General features: G+C 45.7%; 1 long non-coding RNA gene across 1 annotated transcript; it reads left to right on the forward strand.

The window, feature by feature from the left end:
* The first annotated feature begins 491 nt into the window (after positions 1–491).
* On the forward strand, positions 492–15,051 carry LOC112632158. The gene is made up of 2 exons (XR_003121268.1): positions 492–574; positions 14,797–15,051. It is a non-coding gene; the product is annotated as an uncharacterized LOC112632158 (long non-coding RNA).
* The last annotated feature ends 5,915 nt before the right edge of the window (positions 15,052–20,966 follow it).

Below are 20,966 nucleotides of genomic sequence, written 5' to 3' on the forward strand. Positions count from 1 at the left end.
ACAACGGGTTCCTTCCTGTTTCCTACGCGCTGACTGAGGCGTCTTCTGTGTTAGAAAAAAAAAAAAGAAACTCAGGAATAAAGTGCCTCCTCTCACAATGAATGGGCTACACATTTCGGCCCGCAGTGACACAAAAGCTCCTAACTGTTTCATCTGTACAGATGGCTCTCATTTGGTGTTGGTGGCATGACTCTGTGAGGTAATTTCCCAAATACTTGGTTCATTTAACTAGAGGAGGGTACAAACCTCCTCTAAGCCAAGGAGGGTACAAACCTCCTCTAAGCCAAGCTAGAATCCTCCAAGAAACAGAATTGCTCTTAGCCCTGGGTATGAAATTTTTGCAGAAGTCCCTGAATTGCAGATGTTCCTCCAAGAGGGAAGGAGGGAGAGTGTGCAATCTCCCTGGTCAGAAGTGAGAACGGCCTGTGTTCTGATTCTTTGTCCCCCTCCCCAGGGCAATCCAGTCACCACTGGGAGTGAGCTACCCCCTAACCCCGCATGACCCCATTCCCCGGGAGGGGCAGCCTGGGGAGTGACAGGCATGACCTCGATGGTGGGCCAGGGGCCTCCTCAGGTGAGTTTTGACCTAACTTTGACTCTCTCTATTTCTCAAACTAAGTGGGAGGGATGTTCAGAGGGGAGCCAGGTTCCCTTGGTTATGCAACAGTTGAGTTGCAAATTTCAGTAGCAATATAGGAGGCAAAGCAGCTCTGGCTTTCTTAGCGACACCACCCAGCTTCTGGGGCCAGACAGACACCAAGATGATTATCTCTCTGTGTGCACAGCTCGGTGACTCTGGGGGCCCAGGCTTCGTGGGGGAGACAGACCAGCCTTAAGAATGCTCCGGAATGACTGGGACATTGGTTCATTCACTCATGCAGCAAATGCACTGGTCCCCGGCAGCAGCTGCGGATGCAGAAGATGAGAGCGTCTGGCTCCCTCCTGCAAGAGCTGTCAGATTTTGGATGGTGGGAATGTAAGAGACACATCAGGGAAGCAGGTTTCATGGAGGAGGTGCTGTTGGACCAGATCCTAAAGAGAAGGGACAGGACTATATTAGGGTGAAAGGGAGGACGACATTCCCAACAGAGGGAATAATAGAAGGAAAGGGGTCTTGAAGAGAAGGGATAGGATTATGTTAGGCTGAAAGGGAGGATGATATTCCCAACAGAGGGAATAATAGGAGGAAAAGCACAGAAGACATAAACATGTGGTATGTTTAAGAAATATAACAAGCATCAGTGTCACGTCCCAAGTGCAAATATCGGCAGCAGGGACTGCACGTGTGAATAACTAGACGGGCGTGCCCAGAGTATGGTGTGTATGTATGTGCGTGTGTGTGTGTGTACATGTGTGTGTATGTGTGTAGCGGGAAGCCTGTGAGGGGTATAGAACCAGAGGTTTGAAAAGACAGGCTAGAATCAGACTGAGAAAAGTCTGTTAGCAAAGGGAAGCCTAAAATGAAGCTTTAAAAATCTCAAGATCTGCAAGAGTTGGTTGGTTAGAATGAGATAATCAGGCTTGTATCTTCAAGTGCTCATCCTGGATACCATCTGGGGAAGGGGTTGGGAGGGTGCAGTGGACAGGAGGCTAGGGACTAAGTAGGAGTAGTGGAGATGGGGACACCCACTTCATGCTTGGGGGTGGCGTGGGGAAGGGGAGGAGGTCCCCACTGACGTGGCAGAAGCAGGTTGGAGGGACAGAAGGGACAGAGGGACAGAAGGACCAAGCCCATCCTGCAGGGCTGTCAGGCTTTGCAAACCCTCGGATGGGCAAGTAGAATCCCCGAGACAGGGAAACGTCCTGCATGAACGAGAGGAAGGCCAGGAAGGAAGCAGAGATGGAAGAGATCGGTGCCTAGGGCCCAGCAGGAAAACAGGTGGCCAACCAGAGAGCTGGAATGAGGAGCAGAGGGACAGGGGAGCCTGGGGTCTGCAGCAGTGAGAGGTGGGCACACAGCCAGCCTGTGGGGTGAATGGCACAGGACACTAGAGAAGTAGGACAGGCCTCACGATGATTGCTGCACATCCCTTCTGCCTCTTGGCTTGGGTTTGGAGAGACAAGACTCAGGAGCTGTGGAGGTCGGTGGTGTGGAAGGCAGAGGCTTGGGGACCAGACTGGGATGAGGAGAGAGCATGAGTTCCCTGACATCCTCACCCACACTCAAATCGCAAGGCCAGCTCCACAGCCCATGCCTGAACTTCAGCTCCTGAATTCAGGAGGAATTAATGTTCTCAATGCCAATATGAAGTGCCCCCAGGTACCAGTGAGGCCATTCTAGGGCAGCTTTGTCAGAAATGCCTGCATTTTCTTGGTACCATTCCCATAAGAATGTTGGGTACTTCCTCCTGTGACCCTCTCAAAGCACAGGGCTTTCCTTTTTTCAGTGGGTTTTGACTTAAAGCCAAGGAAATCCTCATCGAAAGGGCCTCTTGACCACTTACTGGCCACAGGACCTTGAGCAACTCAATAACCTTCTCCAAGCCTCTTGGAGTTGCTGTGAGTGAGTGAGCTAACATCCACAGCACTCTACACTGCCCTAGTCCACATGACCCCATGAGGGCAGGCATTGACCTTGGTTTCATTCTGTCATGTGACCAATGGTTACAACAGTGTCTGACACATAGGAAATGCTTCAAAACATATCTGATGAACAAATGAATGAATGGAGCCTCCTTTCATTCATGAAATTACCTTTGTGTGGGGCTCTTTGCCCCAGCAGATGCCTAATATTCTTCTGGCACTCAGGAAAAGTGGAATAAATGTGGGTTTCCTTTCTTTCTCATTTTTTTCAGCCCCATTTCCTTCCCTTTACCCCACACCTTTCTGTCATCTTGATCTCATTTTTACTGCCCTCCTCCTCACCCTTCCCAACTCACCTCTCACCATCTCTCACTCTCACTTTTATAAAAGGAGGAGCAAACAGCGGCTTGGTCACACTCTTAGTATTCTCTCACAAACACACTTTTTATTCTTTATATGACCAGTCTGAGAGTTTTCCAAATATTTCTATTCTGCTTCCCTTTTAATGATAAATTTCATCTTTACATCATTTATCTTCTCTTGAATCTTACTGATCTTACTATATGCAATTCAAAGAAGCCACACAGCACCGTGAATGCTTTGCTGCTTAGATATTTCTTCCACCAGATATCGTAGTTCATTGCCTTTAAGCTCTGCCTTTTTATTAGTCTGTTCTCACACTGCTATAAAAAAAGAAACCCTGAGACTGGGTAATTTACAAAGAAAATAGGTTGAAATGGCTCACAGTTCTGCAGGCTGTACAGGAAGCATGGCTAGGGAGGCCACAGGAAACTTAAAATCATGGCAGAAGGCGACGGGGAAGCAAGCACCTTCTTCACATGGCAGAGTGGAAGACAGAGCAAAGGGGGAAGTGCTACACAGTTTTAAACAACCAGATCTTGTGAGATCTTGGCTTAGGTTTGTCTCTCCAAACCCAAGCCAAGAAGCAGAAGGGATGTGTGGCAATAGTCGTGAGGCCTGTCCTGCCTCTAATGTCCTGTGCTGTTCACCTCCCAGGCTGGCTCTGTGCCCACCTCTCACTGCTGCAGACCGCAGGCTCCCCCGTCCCTCTGCTCCCCATTCCAGCTCTCTGGTTGGCCACCTGTTTTCCTGCTGGGCCCTAGGCACTGATCTCTTCCAGAGAACAACCAGATCTTCTGATCACTATCAGAAGAACAATAAGGGAGAAATCTGCCTCCATAAGCCCAATCACCTCCTACCAGGTCCCTCCTCCAACATGGGGAATTATAATTTGACATGAGCTTTGCATGAGGACATAGAGCCAAACCATATCAATCCACCCCTGGCCCCTCCCAAATCTCATGTCCCTTCTACATTTCAAAACATAATAATGCCTTTCCAATAGTCCTCCAAAGTCTTAACTTGTTCCTGCATTAACTCAAAAGTTGACGTTCAAAGTTTCATCTGAGACTAGGCAAGTCCTTTCTGCCTATGAGTCTGTAAAATTAAAAACAAGTTAGTTACTTCCAAGATACAATGGGGGAACAGGCATTGGGTAAATGTCTCCAATCCAAAAGGAAGAAATTGGCCAAAACAAGGGGACTACAGGCCCCTTGCAAGTCCAAAACCCAGCAGGGTAGTCATTACATCTTAAAGCTCCAAAATAATCTCCTTTAACTCTGTGTCTCACATCCAGGTCACATTGATGCAAGGGGTGGGATCACTAGGTCTTAGGCCATTTTACCCCTGTGGCTCTGCAGGGTACAGTTCCCACAGGTGCTTTCACAGGCTGGCATTGAGTGACTGTGGCTTTTCCAGGCACATGGTACAAGATGTTGGTGGATCTACCATTCTGGGATCTGGAGGACAGTGGCCCTTTTCTTACAGCTCCACTAGGCAGTACCCCAGTGGGGACTCCATGTGAGGGATCCAGCCCCACATTTCCCCTCTGCACGGCCCTAGTAGAAGTTCTCCATGAGGGCCCTGCTTCTGCAGCAGACTTCTGCCTGCACATCCAGGCATTTCCATACATCCTCTGAAATCCAGGCAGAAGCTCCCAAACCCCAACTCTTGCCTCTGAGTACCCACAGGCCCAACACCACATGAAAGCTGCCACAACTTGGGACTTTTACCCTCTGAAGCAGTGGCCCAAGCTTACCTTGGATCCTTTTAGCCATGGCTGGAGCTGGAGTGGCTGGGATGAAGGACACCATGTCTCAAGGCTGCACAGAGCAGTAGGGTCCTGAGCCCAGCCCATGAAACCATTTTTCCCTCCTAGACCTCCAGGCCTGTGATGGGAGGGGCTGCCCCTAAAGTCTCTGAAATGCCCTGGAGGCATTTTCCCCTTTGTCTTGGCTATTAACATTCCGCTCTTCTTTACTTATGTAAATTTCTGCAGCCTTGAAGTCCTCCTTAGAACATAGGTTTTTCTTTACGATTGCATGTTTAGGCTGAAAAGTTTTGAAACGTTTATGCTCCGCTTCACTTTTAAATATAAGTTCTAGTTTCACATCACTTCTTTGTTTATGCAAATAAATGTAGGCTGTTAGAGGCAGCCAGGCCATATCCTGAATACTTTGCTGCTTAGAAACTTATTCTGCCAGATACCTTAAATCATTTCTCTCAAGTTCAAAGTTCCACAAATCTTTAGAGCAGGGGCACAATGCCTGCCAGTCTCTTTGCTAAAGCATAGCAAGAGTGACCTTTACTCCAGTTCCTAATAAGTTCCTCATCTCTATCTGAGACCACCTCAGCCTGGATTTCACTGTTCATATCATTTTCAGCATCTTGGTCACAACCATTCAACAAGTCTCTAGGCAGTTCCAAACTTTCCCTCATCTTCCTATCTTCTTCTGAGCCCTCCAAACTGTTCCAGCCTCTGCTCATTTCTCAGTTCCAAAGTCGCTTCCGCATTTTCAGGTATATCAATGCCCCACTTCTCTGGTATCAATTTTCTGTATTAGTCCATTCTCACACTGCTATAAAGAACTACCTGAGACTGGGTAATTTATAAAGAAAAGAGGTTTAATCAACTCAGTTTCACAGGCTGTACAGGAGGCATGGCTGGGGAGACCTGGGGAAACTTACAATCATGGCAGAGGGTGAAGAGGAAGCAAGCACCTTCTTCACGTGGTGGAGTGGGAGAGAAAGAGTGAAAGGGGAAGTGCTACATACTTTTAAACAACCAGATCTCATGAGAACTCACTCACTGTCAGAAGAACAGCAAGGGGGAAGTCCGCCTCCATGATCTAATCACCTCCCACCAGGTTTCTCCTCCAACACTGGGAATTACAACTTGGCATGAGCTTTGGGTGGGGACACAGAGACAAACCGTATCAGCCTTCAATAAAGCTCTCAGGCATGAACCCAATTCAGCCGAGTTCTTTGCCACTTCGTAACAAGCATGGTCTTTGCTCCAGTTTTTAATACTTTGGCTCTCATTTCCATCTGAGACCTCATCCAGAATGGCCTTTACTGTCCATATTCCCACCAGCATTTTGCTCACAACCAGGCAGGTAATCTCTAAGAAGTTTTAGTCTTTCTCTGTATCTATTCTCTTGTTTTGCACCCTCACCAGAATCATCCTTAATGCTCCGTTTAAAGCATTACAGACTTTTTCTAGCAGTCACTTCAAAACAGTTCCAGCATCTACCCGTTACCCAGTTCCAAAGCTGCTTCTACTCTGGTCTTCTCAAGGACTCATCTGGAGAGCCTGTGATTGCTGAAGGATGAAGTTTTCCTTATGCTGGGCACGGAAAGCCCCCAGTAGTGACAGGCTCTTAGAGAAGGAATCTTCCTGGCCCTCCTGCCTCCCAGGCCCCCCAGAGATGCTGTCTGGCCTCGCAGCTCTCCAAGACCATCCCTTCAGCTCTGGCTAGACAGCTCTCCATCCTTGTTGGGGCCATGGGATCCCCAAAGCTGTGGTTTCTCACGGCTGGGAGGAGAGAGAGAGAGAACGTGGCTCAGGGAGGCTGGCAGGGCTCTCTGTGAGGGACCCCAGAGAGGCAGGGCAGAGGAGGAAGACAGTTCTAGAGCATCTGCATCGAATATTACAGGCTTCTTGCCAGATCTCCAATCACTGTCCGTCTCGTTATACCTCCAGGCTGTAGTTGGCACACGAATCCATGGGCCATCAGTTGCTTTTGTTTTTAAGATCAAAATATCGTATTTATGGCTAATAAAACTGAGTGGAGAATTACTAATAAAACTGACCTTAGATCTGCAGCCCAGAGGGCATTCAAATAATCTCCATTCCCTCCTTTAATTGAACTTGTCCCCTGAAACATCAAACCTGCTCGCTTATTCTTCAACCACAGGGTGCAATTATTTTTTACACAAGCACCCTACACAATGGGGAGACCCGAGAGAGAGAGAGAGAGTCGGGGAGTGTTTATAAGGTTTATTGAGGGGATTAGGGGACCAGAAGAGAGGGGAGGAAGCAATTCTGCCGGTGGAAATCCTTTCTCTACTTAAAAAAAATTCACCACACACGAAGACCACAAACAAAACCCCCTGTAAGAATTTTGTTTTGAAAGCTGTTCCCTGCCCCAGGTCAAAGAGAAGCAAAGAAGGGATCTGGGCGTTGCGGGACACGGCTCTCCCACCGCGGCGCCCACTCTCTGGTTCCCTGTCTTTTCTTTCCAGGAAGTTCAGGTGCCTCAGCCTGGGCCTCATTCGAGCTTTTAAATAATAAACAGGTGTTATCCTTGCCCTTATTTGTTACAGTTTTTAAAAAGCAAAATAAGCTAAACAAAGCAGAAGTATGCACCTAAAAACCTTTCTTCGACGGCTGGAGAAGCAAGGGAGGAAAGGCTGCCTACCATTTAGTTTTTATAAACATCATACTAAATAACATGGATTTCAACTTATGGCTAAAAATAACATGCGATGTTTTCACTGCAGATGTCCCCAGGCTCTAAAGCGATTTCAGTGGAGCCTGCAGCTACCCCATCCTCCCATCGCTGCTCGAGGTCCCACGTTACCTACGCCTCATTGTTTCTAGAAGTTGCATTTCTGTATATTGCTCTGAATTGGTTTGCATGCTGGACCCTTGCTTTCTTGTTTTTGCCTCCTCCCACCCTGGGCCATCCCACCCCACCCTGGTGATCTTTGGGACGCCCCCTTGCCTACCCTGCAAGGACACTTGATGGAGAGGCTGCTGGGTTATGGCTTCCTTCCTCAGCTGACTCGCAGGCCCGTGGCCCCACAGATGTTCTCCCCGGGTTTGTTTTGATAGCCTGTTTTGAAAACAGTTCACATCCACCAACTGTTCAGATAATAATATTCCAAGTGGCAAGCAACTGTGATTATTTTTGTCGCTGTTTAGCCTGACGAGCACAGCTCAGCTGGAAAATATGGGGCCGGGGGGAATTCCCCTTCCTTGCTCTTCTAATCGTTGCCCATGTTTGCCACAAGGAAGTTGCATTTTTAGCTTTCTCTCGCATTGAGCCCCGTGTCGCCTGGGAAGGAGAGAAGAAGGGGAGAAAATCAGATGGAGGAAATGCAGTATGGGGCCTAGTGGAATCTATAACCTTCTTTCCAAGTCAGACTGTTTTACTATCAACACTAAGAGGAGTCTTTGTGTACGTGTGTGTGGTGACATAAAGAAAGCCTTGCTTGGGGTAAAGCTGGTACTTTGAACTGGCTCTCTCTCCAACATCTCAGACATCCCAGGCCTAAAATCGAACTTCTCGTTTGCCTATCCAGTTGCCTATCCTGTGGTCTCCTGTAAAAGTGCAAAAGATCCCTACTCCTTCCCCAGGTTCCCAGAACAGGCCGATTGGTCCCTCTGACTGTTGCACTCCTCTGACCTCCAGAGTCAGTTATTTGTCAAACCTGGTTGATTTTCCCGGGACTTAAAAAAAATTCTCTTGCACCTATCCCTTCTTTTCCAACCGCACCACCTGCCCCCAACAGTTGGCCCCTTCCCTGTCCCCTTCACTGCAGCGGCAATTTCAACCATGCCCTGGCCTTCCATCCCTCTGCTCCCATTTCACCCTCATGCCATGGCTAGGCCCAGCTTCTGAAATCTTGACCCTGTTGTCACTTACCTGCTCAAAAACGCTTAGCAACCTCCCATTGTGTGGCAGAGTGGAGCTACGGTGCCTTTGCCCGACTTTCCAGGCCCTCTGTGCCCAGGTCCCTGCCTGATCTCTCTGCTTCCCCATTCGGACCCCTCCCATGGTCTGCCCAAGCTCAGGATTTCCTGAACACACCTGTGCTTTCCAGCAGGGCTGCCACGTGACTGATTCCATGGCTGCCCTTCCCTTCACTATTACCTGAATGTGCTTCCAAGAGGTGAATATGGTTCAGCCTGTATGACCACACGGCCCCCGGGCCTTTGAACACGTTGCTTCCTCATTCTGAAGTGCCCTCCTCTCCCAGCTCCACCTATCAAAATCACACTATTCTTCAAATGCTGCTTCTTCCATGAAGCCATTGATGGTGATTCTTGCTGGAAAGGGTGGCTCTTGATCATGAAAATCTGAAAAACATTATATTGGAAGTGTTTATAATTTTTTTTTTGTATTTAGATGTCAGATTTTCTTACATAAAACCCAAACCTCTTTAAGAATAAAGGCTGTGAATTACTTTCCTACATACAATCTGCTGTGCCTAGCAGTCAATTTTTGTTGGAGGAATGAAGGAATGAATGATTTATTTTGCGCTTGGGCGTGTACATTTCACTGATGACCCCTGGGTGCATTTAAATTCAGCACACCTGTCAAGTCTCTCCTCATCCTTATTTGTTACTCTATGCTGCCAAGTTAGGTGGAGGATAGGGTAGGAACCTGGGGACGTTTCCTTCATTATCTACAGTCACATAATCACGAATCACAGATTCTCAGATATGAGCAAGTCCATCAGATACTGACAGCCCGGTGTTTTGCAAATGATTGCTCAGAGCTCCGAGTCCCAGGACATGGCCGGGGTAGGGGGGCGGGGGGTGGAGGTGTGCAGCACAAGGAGGCTGTGGGAGAGGGAGCTTTGGGATTCTGCTCCTGCTCCAACCAGATCAGCTCTGCTTGTATCTGTTTCACATTTTGAGGTCTGGTGGAAGTTATCTTTACCAGAGGCCAAAAAGAATTTTTATGAAAAACAAAACCAAACCATACATATAGTCCAAGTTGATGAAAATCCAAAACTTAAGAAAATGCCTGTCTAAACCTATCTGGAGGGATCTTAAGGAAAGTACATTCAGCAACTTCTAATCTATAGCAATCACCCACACCATCACAGGATGGCCCCACAAAACAATCATCAGACCCAAGACGTCCGTAAGAGTCCAGGAAAGAGCTGGAGGAGGCGAGTCATGCCAGGTTTTAGCTCCAGTTACGCCAGGAACAAGTTGTGCAATGCAGGGAGTTCTTTCTCCTCTCTAGACTCAGCATCTCATTTAAAAGCATCCGGTGGCCCTAGCAGCCTAGGCTGGGTGGTTCAGTGGTTATTAAGGGCACAGGGAGACCTGAGTGGCACCAGCACAGCCCAGGGAGCCACTGGGAGAGGAGAGGGGTCCAGCAGTGACACAGCCAGCAAGTGTCTGCACAAGGAAGAAGCACTGAGAGCTGGTCAATCTGCTCTTAGCCTGAACTTGGTGATCTCAGAGGCCCGGCCCAGCTCTAACATCTGTGACTCAGCTGGCAGCCGCGTGGACCCAGTTGCTGGGGGAAATGCTGCGTGCACATTTATTCTGGGTTTGGATATTTAAAGAGCCGGGTGTGTTGAGGGACATTTCGGAAGTGCTTAGGGAGGGAGGGAGGGAGGGAACTGCAGACTGGGCTTTTCTTTAAACACTTATAGATATCCTGTCTTGATCTCTTGGTCCACAAAGAGTAATTTTCTTCCCCTAAGAAAGTGACGTGGGTCTTGCCCATTGTGTCCGCCTCGCTGGCTCCCGGCTGTGCAGCCCAGCAGGAAGCAGGTGGCCTGAGGTGAAACACATGCCCAGCCCAGCTCAGGCCACTTCTGAGTTCCTGCCCAAGGGCAGCCTTGCTCCCCACAAGCAAAACTTGGCATGTCCCCTAGACTGCTGGGCACCTGGGGCACGGGGCTGACCCTTCACCTGGGAGGAGAAGAATGGAGCTCTCTCTGAGCCCCCAGGGGTCCTGGCAAAGGTGGCAGCCATGGGCCCTGGGGACACGGGGCAGCCTGGGCTGCTTCTTCCGCACTTGCTGTTTTCACTGGCTCAGGAAGCTCTGACTGCAAGCTGGGACTTTGTTTCCAAATCCCTGCGTCATTTTTACTATTTGAATGGCCACTTTGGGCTGCTTTTAGGGAGGTGGCTCTTTTGTCGCTTTCCTCACTCAGGATGTTGTTTCCAGTAGATTTCCTCACAGACTCCGTCTGCTGCCTTTGTTTTCTCTTCTGCGGGCAAACAGAGAAATCTTCCCGAATGGAGACTGCATCAGTGAATCGGACCTGCGGTGCTGTGAGCCAGCACAGTTTCATTTTTCTCTTATGACATTTATTGTGTTTATTTCTGCTTTCAGAGGTCATTGTGTCTACATGCTCATTATAGCACATTTAAAAAAATATGGGAAACACATATAGGTAATATAGGAGGAAAATGAATATCACCCATAGGCCCAGTAGCCAGAGATCTACCTAGAATTCCAGTGATAATTTTTTTGTTTTGTTTTGTTTTAAATTGGGCTCACACTGCACACATTGCTAAGGAACTTGCTGCTTTGCTGCTTACACCCAACCCTGTATCCTTAACACTGTCCCATGCTCTTTTATATTTTGCAGACACAGTTTTTTTTTGTTTTTTTTGTTTTTGGACAGAGTCTCACTCTGTTGCCCAGGGTGGAGTGCAGTGGCCTGATCTCTGCTCACTGCAACCTCCGCCCCACAGGTTCAAGCAGTTTTCCTGCCTCAGGCTCCCAAGTAGCTGGGATTGCAGGCACCCACCACCACACTTGGCTAATTTTTGTATTTTTGGTAGAGACGGGGTTTCACCATGTTGACCAGGCTGGTCTCGAACTCCTGACCTCAAGTGATCCTCCTGCCTCAGCTTCCCAAAGTGCTGGTGAGCCACTGTGGTGAGCCACAGGTGTGAGCCACTGCGCCAGGCCGCAGACACAGTTTTTAAGTCCCTACAGCTCTCCTTTGGCCTTGCCACCAACAATCCTGTGTCAAAGACGTTAGCCGGTGTGAAGGAGGAACGAGGACAGGAGAACGGAGTATGTCACACAATCCACATCTCCATACAAAGCCCAGATGGAGAAAGTTGTGGGTGGCTTTTCTTTTCTTTCTTCTCTTCTGGAGTGTGCACATTTTTCTGTCACAAACGCAGGAGAAGAGGCAGAATAACGTGGCGATCGGAAGTGTAGGCTTCGGCAGCCTGTGATATGGGTGCAATCCTGCCACTAACCAGACGAGGTGCTTAACGGCAGTGTGCCTCAGTTTCTTCATCTGTAAAGTGTGAACAATAATGCGACCTGCCTCACATGTCAGCTTTGAAGATGCAGCTGAAGTCCAGTAAATACCCGGTCCTCAGTGACAATTAAGGCTTTATATGAACGCTGCGATCATTAAAAGTCTGGCCAGGCACAGTGGCTCATGCCTGTAATCCCAGCACTTTGGGAGGCCAAGGCAGGTGGGTCACCTGAGGTCAGGAGTTTGAGACCAGCCTGGTCAACATGGTGAAACTTCTTCTACTAAAAATACAAAAAATTAGCCCGGCATGGTGACTGGCACCTGTAATCCCAGCTGCTCAGGTGGCTGAGGTAGGAGAATCACTTGAATCCAGGAGGCAGAGGTTGCAGTGAGCCGAGATCGTGCCACTGCACTCCAGCCTGGGCAACAAGAGTGAAACTCCATCTCAAAAAATAAAAATAAGGTAATAAATAAATAAATAAATAAGAAGTCTAAAAGTCCCTGCTATGGACTGAATTTGGTCCCTACAAATACATCTGTTGAAGTTCAACCCTCAGCACCTCAGAATGTGACTGTTTTGGAGACAGCATCCTGACAATGGTAATTAAGTTAAAATGAGGTCATTGGGGTGGATGTTTACCCAATACCACTGTGTCATAACAAGAAGATGAAGAGACACCAGGGATGTGCTTGCACAGGGGAAAGGCCATGTGAGGACACAGCAAGAAGCTGGCCGCCTCCCAGCCAAGGAGAGAGGTCCCAGGAGAAACCAAACCTGCCCATACCTTGATCTCGGGCTTTCAGCTTCCAGAATGGTGGGAAAACAGACTTCCGTTGGGTAAGCCACTCGGTCTGTGGACTTTGTTATGGAAGCCCTAGCAAACCAATGCAGTTCCTTAACAAGAACATCAGTGTTATAGTTGCTCATCTAAGCACAGTGCAGAGGCAGCTGGTATACCCTAGACAAGTGGAAAACAGCTCGACTGCAGGCCCAGCAGTTCTTGCCCACCACGAGAAGCCCCCCTTGCTTCGCAGGGTAGCCGGTGGCTGCATGATATCCTTTGGCTGTGCAGAGCCCCCAGGCTCTTGCCTCACCAGGCCTGTCTCTTCCAGGCAACAGGGTCTTTCTTGGCTTCATTTGGAGGGCAAGTGCTTCCTCCTCCTTCAGGAACCTTGGCCAGCCATTTCCAATACAACATGTGTGTCTGCACTTGAATGAAGTGGTTTTCCACCCTCCAAAGACCAGTGGGAGAGTTTTCATGCACAGTCCATTTGCATCACTGACATGATGCGCTCTGAGAGTGGGGTGTTGAATCCAAGACTCAGGTGTAGAAAGGGGGCCGCTGGAGGATGTATGTGCAGTGCTTCCTCAGATTATGAAAGCACAGCCAGCCTTCTGTTGGAAGCACAGGAAAAGTGTCTGCTGGGTAAGGATATTTTCCATCTTTGCAAACTGTGGGCCAGCTCTTTCTCCTTGGCTAGGGAGGTAGCCAATGCACCTTGTCTGCTAGGTCAGCCTCTCTTCATCCCTATTTTCTCAGTAGACAGCCTTATAAATCTGGCTAATAACTCCCATTTCATTTCCCCAAACTCCATTAGAGGGAAATTATAATGAAGCTCAAATACTCACCAGGTTATTCATGGGAAGGACCTTTGGCTTTTTAAAAATGCATTTTAGATGGCTGGATTAATCTAGTGGCACATTACAATGCAGCCCTGCTGAAGTTTGCAGGAGATTCCTGGCACCCGGCATTGTGCACTGCACAATGCCGCCAAGAAGCGTGAATTATCTTTACAGGAAGAGGCAGGAATTAATATGTCAGATGGAAAAGACCCACTGGCAGCACCTGATGAAAACCCAGGACTCTTTGCTCCCTGTCAAGGTTCTGCAAGGTTGGAGTCATAATCACACAACTCACAAGCAAATGCCCTGAGCAGGCTCCTCTCTGCAAAGGGCATAAGGGCAGAACAGCAGAGAAGTGACACACTACCCTCTCCATCTGGCCCTGCTCACCCACAAGCGTTGGGACAGGAATATTTGTAGCCTTGGAAAGAGGCACTTACCGAGATGCTTAATTGATGAAAGGCACATTGAGAAAAAAATGCTGATTTCATTCCTTTTATTACCTCTCTGGCACAGCAAGTTAATTAAAAAGAAAGTACGATTGCAGCTTTGTATTCATTAACCAGGTTGATTTGTAATGTAAATATATGCATTTGTATGGTGCATACATTAATGTAAGAGTAATAACAATAATGATAGTATCTATCACTAAATGAGCTCCAGATCCCAGGGAAGGAATGATCCACAGATTACTTACAACGCTTCCAACAACCCTGTTCGAAGGGTTATAAATAATGTTGACCTTACTGGGGCCAACATTATTAAATTTATTTTATTGATGGAGAAACTGAGGCTCAGAGTAGTTAAGGAGTTTGCCCGAGTTCACACAGCTAATGTGTGGTGTGCTGGGATTTGGTCTACATGAGGAAATAGTACATTTGTGGCAGAGTGAACTGAAACTTCTTTCTGCACACTCCTGCTTCAATTCCACCACCTAATCCTCAATGTGGTCATGAGAGAAGCCCCATGCGGTGGAGAGAAGCCAGATTGACTGCCACCATTCACTGTTGTGTAAAATGAGGAAGCTCTGGACGTCACGGGAGCAGGAAGGAGCACAGGAGCCCTTAGCACAGGAATGGCAAGGACACTGGTTATTTTGCAAAAAAACAGCTCCTTCATGTTAATATGAAGAACACACTTTTCTCATACAGATTAAGTGGGTTCATTTTTGGAAGGGCAATGCTCCTTCCGGTGGTGGATTGCTTTTGGTTTCACATACCTCAGGAGAAAACCAATCATGCTTGAAGTGAAAGACCAGCTCCATTTCCCCTCCTTCCCATCCTAACTTTTTTACTCCTTTATCCCTCCAGAGGAGCAAAGAGAATCTTGGAGGAAAAGAAAGCCGCTAGTATTCAGTGAGAGGATCACTCAAATCCTTCACCAGCATGCTCAATGAAGAATGCATTCAAAAAATTAGACGTTTTTTTCTTCCTGGCAACAAAATCTTGCCAAAATAAGCGTTCCAATGGTTTTATTTGTGGAAAGCCAACGCTTTCCCCCAAAATATTTTTTCCTGTTTCTTGTTTGGCTGCTACAAATAAAGCTGCAATGAACATACATGTACACATCTTTGCACGGAAGTAGCTTTCTTTTCTCTTAAGTAAATATAGGTGTATTTCATTTTATTGTACTTTGCTTTCTTGTTTCTCAGATGTTATTTATTTATTTATTTAGAAATTGAAGATTTGTGGCAATCCGGTGTAGAACAAGTCTATCTGTACCATTTTTCCAACAGCACGTGCTCACTTTGCATCTCTGTGCCACGTTTTGCTAATTTGGGAATACTTTAAACTTTCTAATTACTATTATATTTGTTACGGTGATCGGTGATCAGCAATCTTTAGTGCTACTACTATAATTGTTTTGTGGTGTCATGAACGGCACCTGTATAAGGTGGTGAACTTAATTGATAACGTGTTCTGACTGCTCCACTTACCAGCTGTTCCCCCATCTCTCTCTTTCTCCTAAGGCCTCTCTATTCCCTGAGACACAACACTATTGGAATTAGGCCAGTTAATAACCCTACAATGGCCTCTAAGTGTTCAAGTGAAAAGGAGAGCTACACATTGTATTAATCCATTCTCACATTGCTATAAAGAACTACCTGAGACTAGGTAATTTATAAAGAAAGAAGGTTTAATTGACTCACAGTTCTGTAGGTTGTACAGGAAGCATGGCTAGGGAGGCCTCAGGAAACTTACAATCACTGCAGAAGGTGAAAGGGAAAAAGGCACATCTTCACATGGAGGATCAGGAGCAGCAGGGAGATGCTACACTTCTTAAACTAGCAGTTCTTGGGAGAACTCTATCACAGACAGCACTAGAGGGAGGGTGCTAAACCATCAGAAACTGCCCCCATGATCCAATCACCTCCCACTAAGCCTCAATGTCAACATTGGGGATTATAATTTGATGTGAGATTTGGGCAGGGACACAGATCCAAACCATATCATTCTGCTCCGGCCCCTCCCAAATCTCATGTCCTTCTCACATTTCAGAATACAATCATACCTTCCCAACAGTCCCCCAAAGTCTTAGGTAGTATTAACTCAAAAGTCCACAGCCCAAAGTCTCATCTGAGGCAAGGCTAGTCCCTTCTGCCTATGAGCCTATAAAATCAAAACAAGTTAGTTACTTCCAAGATACAATGGGAGTATAGACATTGGGTAAATACTCCCATTCCAAAAGGGAGAAATTGGCCAAACCAAAGGGGCTACAGGCTCCATGCAAGCTGAAACCCAGCAGGGAAGTCATTAAATCTTAAAGTTCCAAAATAATCTCCTTTGACTCCATGTCTCACATCCAGCCCACACTGATGCAAGGGGTGGGCTCCTAAGGCCTTGGCCACACATCTCTTGCTTTAAATCAAAATCTAGAAATAATTAAGCTTAGTGAGGAAGACATGTCAAAAGTTGAGACAGTCTGAAAGCTAGGCTTCTTGCACCAAACAGCCAAGTTATGAATGCAAAAGAAAAGTTTTTGAAGGAAATTTAAATTGTTACTCCAGTGAACACACAAGTGATAAGAAACAGAAACAGCCTTATTGCTGATATGGAGAAAACTTGAGTGGTTTGGATAGAATGGACAGAAGATCAAACAAGCTATAACATTGCCTTAAGCCAAAGCTTAATACAGAAAAAGGCCTTACTGTCTCCAATTCTGTGAAGGCTGAGAAAGGTGAGGAAGAAGAAAAAGTTTAAGCTAGAAGAGGTTGGTTCATGAGGTTTAAGGAAAGAACCATGTCCGTAACATAAAAGTGCAAGGTGAAGTAGCAAGCGCTGATGGAGAAGCTGCAGCAAGTTATCCAGAAAATCTAGCTAAGATAATTTGAAGATAGATACAATAAACATCAGTTTTTTGTTGTTGTTGTTGTTGAGACAAAGTCTCACTTTGTCACCGGGGCTGGAATGCAGTGGTGCAGTTAAGGCTTACGGCAACCTCCACCTCCTGGGTTCAAGTGATTCTTTTACCTTGGCCCCTGAGCAACTGGGACTATAGGTGTGCGCCACCCATGCCCAGCCAGTTTTTGTATTTTTAGTGGAGACAGGGTTTGGCTGTTTTCTAGGCTGGTCTCAAACTTCTGAGCTGAAGCAATCTGCCTGCCTCGGCCTCCCAAAGTGCTGAGTTTATAGGCATGAGTCACTGTGTCTGCCCCAGATGTTTGAATAGAGATGAAAACAGCATTCTATTAGAAGACTTTCTATAGGACTTTCATAGCTACAGAGGAGAAGCCAATGCCTGGCTTCAAAGCTTCAAAGGACAGGCTGACTCTGTTAGGGGCTAATGCAACCTGTGACTTGAAGTTGAAGCCAATGCTCATTGGCCATTCAAAAATCCTAGGGTCCTTAAGAATTACGCTAAATCTACTCTGCCTGTGCTCTAAAAATGGGACAAAAGAGCCTGGATGACAGAACATGTTTACAGCATCGTTTACTGAATCTGTTAAGCCCACTGTTTAGACCTATTTCTCAGAAAAAAAATACTTTTTTTTCAAAGTATTATTGCTCATTGACAATGCACCTGGTCACCCAAGAACACTGATAGAAATGTACAAGGAGATTAATGCTGTTTTCAATACTATAACACTACATCCATTCTGCAGCCCATGGATCAAAGAGCAATTTCAACTTTCAAGTCTTTTATTTGAGAACTACATTTTGTAAGGCTATGGCTGTCATAGATAGTGATTTTTCTGATGGATATGAGCAAAGTAGATTGAAAACCTTCTGGAAAGGACTCACAATTCTAGATGCTATTATAAACATTTGTGATTCATGGGAGGAGGTCAAAGTATCAACACCAACAGGAGATTGAAAGAAGTTGATTCCAACTCTCATGGATGGCTTTGAAGGGTTCAAGACTTCAGTGGAGGAAGAGATGGCAGATGTGGTGGAAATAACAATGGCACTAGAATAAGAAGTGGAGCCTGAAGGTGTGACTGAACTGCTGCAATCTGATGGCAAAACTCGCATAGATGAGGAATTATTTCCTATTGGTGAGCAAAGAAAGTGGTTTCTTGAGATGGAATCTACTCCTGGTGAAGATCCTATGGACATTGTTATAATGACAACAAAGAATTTTGAATATTCCATAAACCTAGTTGATAAAGCAGTGGCAGAACTCAAGAGAGTTGACTCCAAATTTTAAAGAAGTTTCACTATGGGTAAAATGCTATCAAACAGCATCACATACTACAAAGAAATCATTTATGAAAGGAAGTTAGTTGATGTGACCAACTTCACTGTTGTCTTTATTATTTTCAGAAATTGCCACACCCACTCAATCTTCAGTAACCACCACCCTAATCAGTCAGTAGCCATCAACATTGAGTCAAAATCCTCCACCAGCAAAAATAACTGAGTTGACACTTATTTGCTTTCAGCACTTGGAAAATGTTGTGCCATTTCCTTCTGGCCTCCTTGATTTCTGATGAGAAATCTGTTGTCATTTGAATTGTTTTTTTTTCCCCTATAGATAAGGTATTGTTTCTCTCTCTCTGTTTTCAAGATTTTTTCTGTCTTTAGTTTTTAGAAGTGTGACTCTAATATGTGTTAGCGTAAATTTCTTTGAGTCTATCCTGACTGGGGTTTGTTCAGCTTCTTGAACCTGTAAGTTCATGTATTTTGTTAAATTTTGAAAATTTTCAGCCATAATTCCTCTAATGCTTTTTCATCCCTTCTTTTCCTCTTTCAGGACTCTGAAAGCATGAATGCTAGATCTTTTACAACAGTTCTATAGCTTCCTATGGCTCTGCTCTTTTTTTAAAGTCTATTTTCTATCTCTTGTTCAGATTGGATAATTTCTATTGTTTTATCTTCAAGTTTATTTATCCTTTCCTTTGTTCTCCCTATTCTGTTCCTGAGCCCATTCTCTAGAGTTTTAAAATTTTGATTATCATATTTTTTTCAGTTCTTAGATTTTCATGTAGTGCTCCTTTACACTTTCTGTTTATTGGTTGAGATTTTCTTCTTATAAGTCTGTCTGCCATTGTTCGTTGAAACATTTTTTATAACAGCTGCTTTAAATTCCTTGTCGGATAATTCTAATATCTGCATCATCTTGGTATTGGTGTTTATTGAATGTCTTTTCTCACTTATTTTGCAATTTCTCTGGTTCTTGATGTGGTGAATGATTTCTGTTTGTATCCTGAACCTGTGTATTGCTACGGACCATGGATTTTATTTAGATGTTCTCTTTTAGCAAATTTCCACTGACTTTACAGGGTCCAGGGTAAGGCAGGCCTCTGTACCACTGGATGGCGGTGATAATTGTGGTTTCTCATTCACCTTTCTCTGTCACTAGTGGAGAGGAGAAAGAGGTACCTTGTTAACTCTGGGTGGAGGCAGAAGTCCAGGGTCTTCATGTAGTCTCGATTGGTACTCAGGAGGTGAGATTATAACTGCTGAGTAGCTATGCAAGTTCCAGATCCTCTGTCAGTCTTCTTTGACATCACTCTGTGGGTAGTAGAGGAAAAGGTGCCTCATTACAGCCTAGCAAAGAGGAAACCTAGCTCCCCATTCTGTGTTTGCTGGTGGGTGTGTCAGTGCAACTGCATTTTTTTCTCGATGTTTGGCTAGGGGTGGGATTGTTATTGTCTAAAAACTTTCCATCTTGCTAGGTTACACTTTGTCTTTGGCTAGGGAAAGAAGGTTTTTCTTAGAGGCTTTTTTTTTTTTTCTTTTTAACTGATCCCATTGGTGTTTTCAGATTGCTGGCCTTTATCAGCACCTTGTCTGAGATATATGAGGCAAAAAGGGAAACACAGGGGAACTTACTTGCCTTGTCGTTCTTGGGTCCTGAGATCTCTAGCTGGTCTGCCTTTTCTAGACCTTTCAGAGTCCTTGTGTGTGTGCATGTTTGTGTGTGTGTGTGTGTGTGTATATATATACACACATATGTGTGTGTGTGTATATGTATATATGTGTGTGTGTGTATATATATGATATTTGAGCAAAGACTTGAAGTAGGTGGGGAGTAAGACATCTGGGCTCCATGACAGGGACAATCCAGACAGTGGTGATGGCCCTACTGAGAGTCTGCCTATTCTCTTCAAAGGGCATCAAGAAGGCAGTGTGGTGGGATGGGAGGAACAGGGAAATGAGGATAGAGAAGGGTGGTGGGCAGATCATATAGGGCCTTGTCAATTAGTAAAGGCCTTTTGTTTTCACTCTGAGTGAGAAGGGGGACACTGGAAGGTTCTGAGCAGAGAAGCAATGTGATCTAATCCAGGTTTTTGGCAGAATACCTTTAGAAGGACAAAGGTAAGAGAAGAATGCCTATTAGGAGGCTAATATGGTGGTCTATGGGAGAGAGAACAGTGGTTTGAGTAAGGGTGGTAGTGAGGGTCGTGAGAAGTAGGTCAATGCTGGAGATATTTTGAAATGAAAGCCAGAGAATTTGTTGTTGGTGTGAATTTGATGTGGAGAGTCTGTCACATTAGGTTTACCTCATCCCCTCAAAGTTTCCAAGTATGCCAGTGAGTTATTTATTCTTATACTAGAAAACTGGACAGAAGAAAGAAAACTGGAGATCTGACTGACCCAACGTTAGCCTGAAGTTTTCAGCTACTGTGTCTTCTGCCATTGTTGAAAGCTCGTCTGAAAACTTGCTTTAAAAATGTTTTCCACAATGGCCCACTGTAAGAAATACATTTCTACATTGCAAACTAGTGTGCTTGGTCTCACAAGCACATCATCATCACACAATTTTACAGAAAATCATCCATCTTACTAAATGCATCATGATGCTTTCCTTTCTCTTCCATTTAACTTCATTAAGACAATGCTGGTCACTGCCCTCTAAATTGATTTCACAATCCAACAATGACCTCAATCTATGGTTTACAAATCCCTGGACTCTGTAACACCTTTGGTGAACCAGATCTTTGCACTGGCCTGGTGATGCTCTTGACATTATTCTTGGGCTGTCAAGGTCACAGTTCTTTAATACTATGCTCATTGTGGTGTGTACGTTGGAGACT

The sequence above is a fragment of the Theropithecus gelada genome, chromosome 9 (assembly GCF_003255815.1).
Source record: "Theropithecus gelada isolate Dixy chromosome 9, Tgel_1.0, whole genome shotgun sequence".
Taxonomy (NCBI): domain Eukaryota; kingdom Metazoa; phylum Chordata; class Mammalia; order Primates; family Cercopithecidae; genus Theropithecus; species Theropithecus gelada.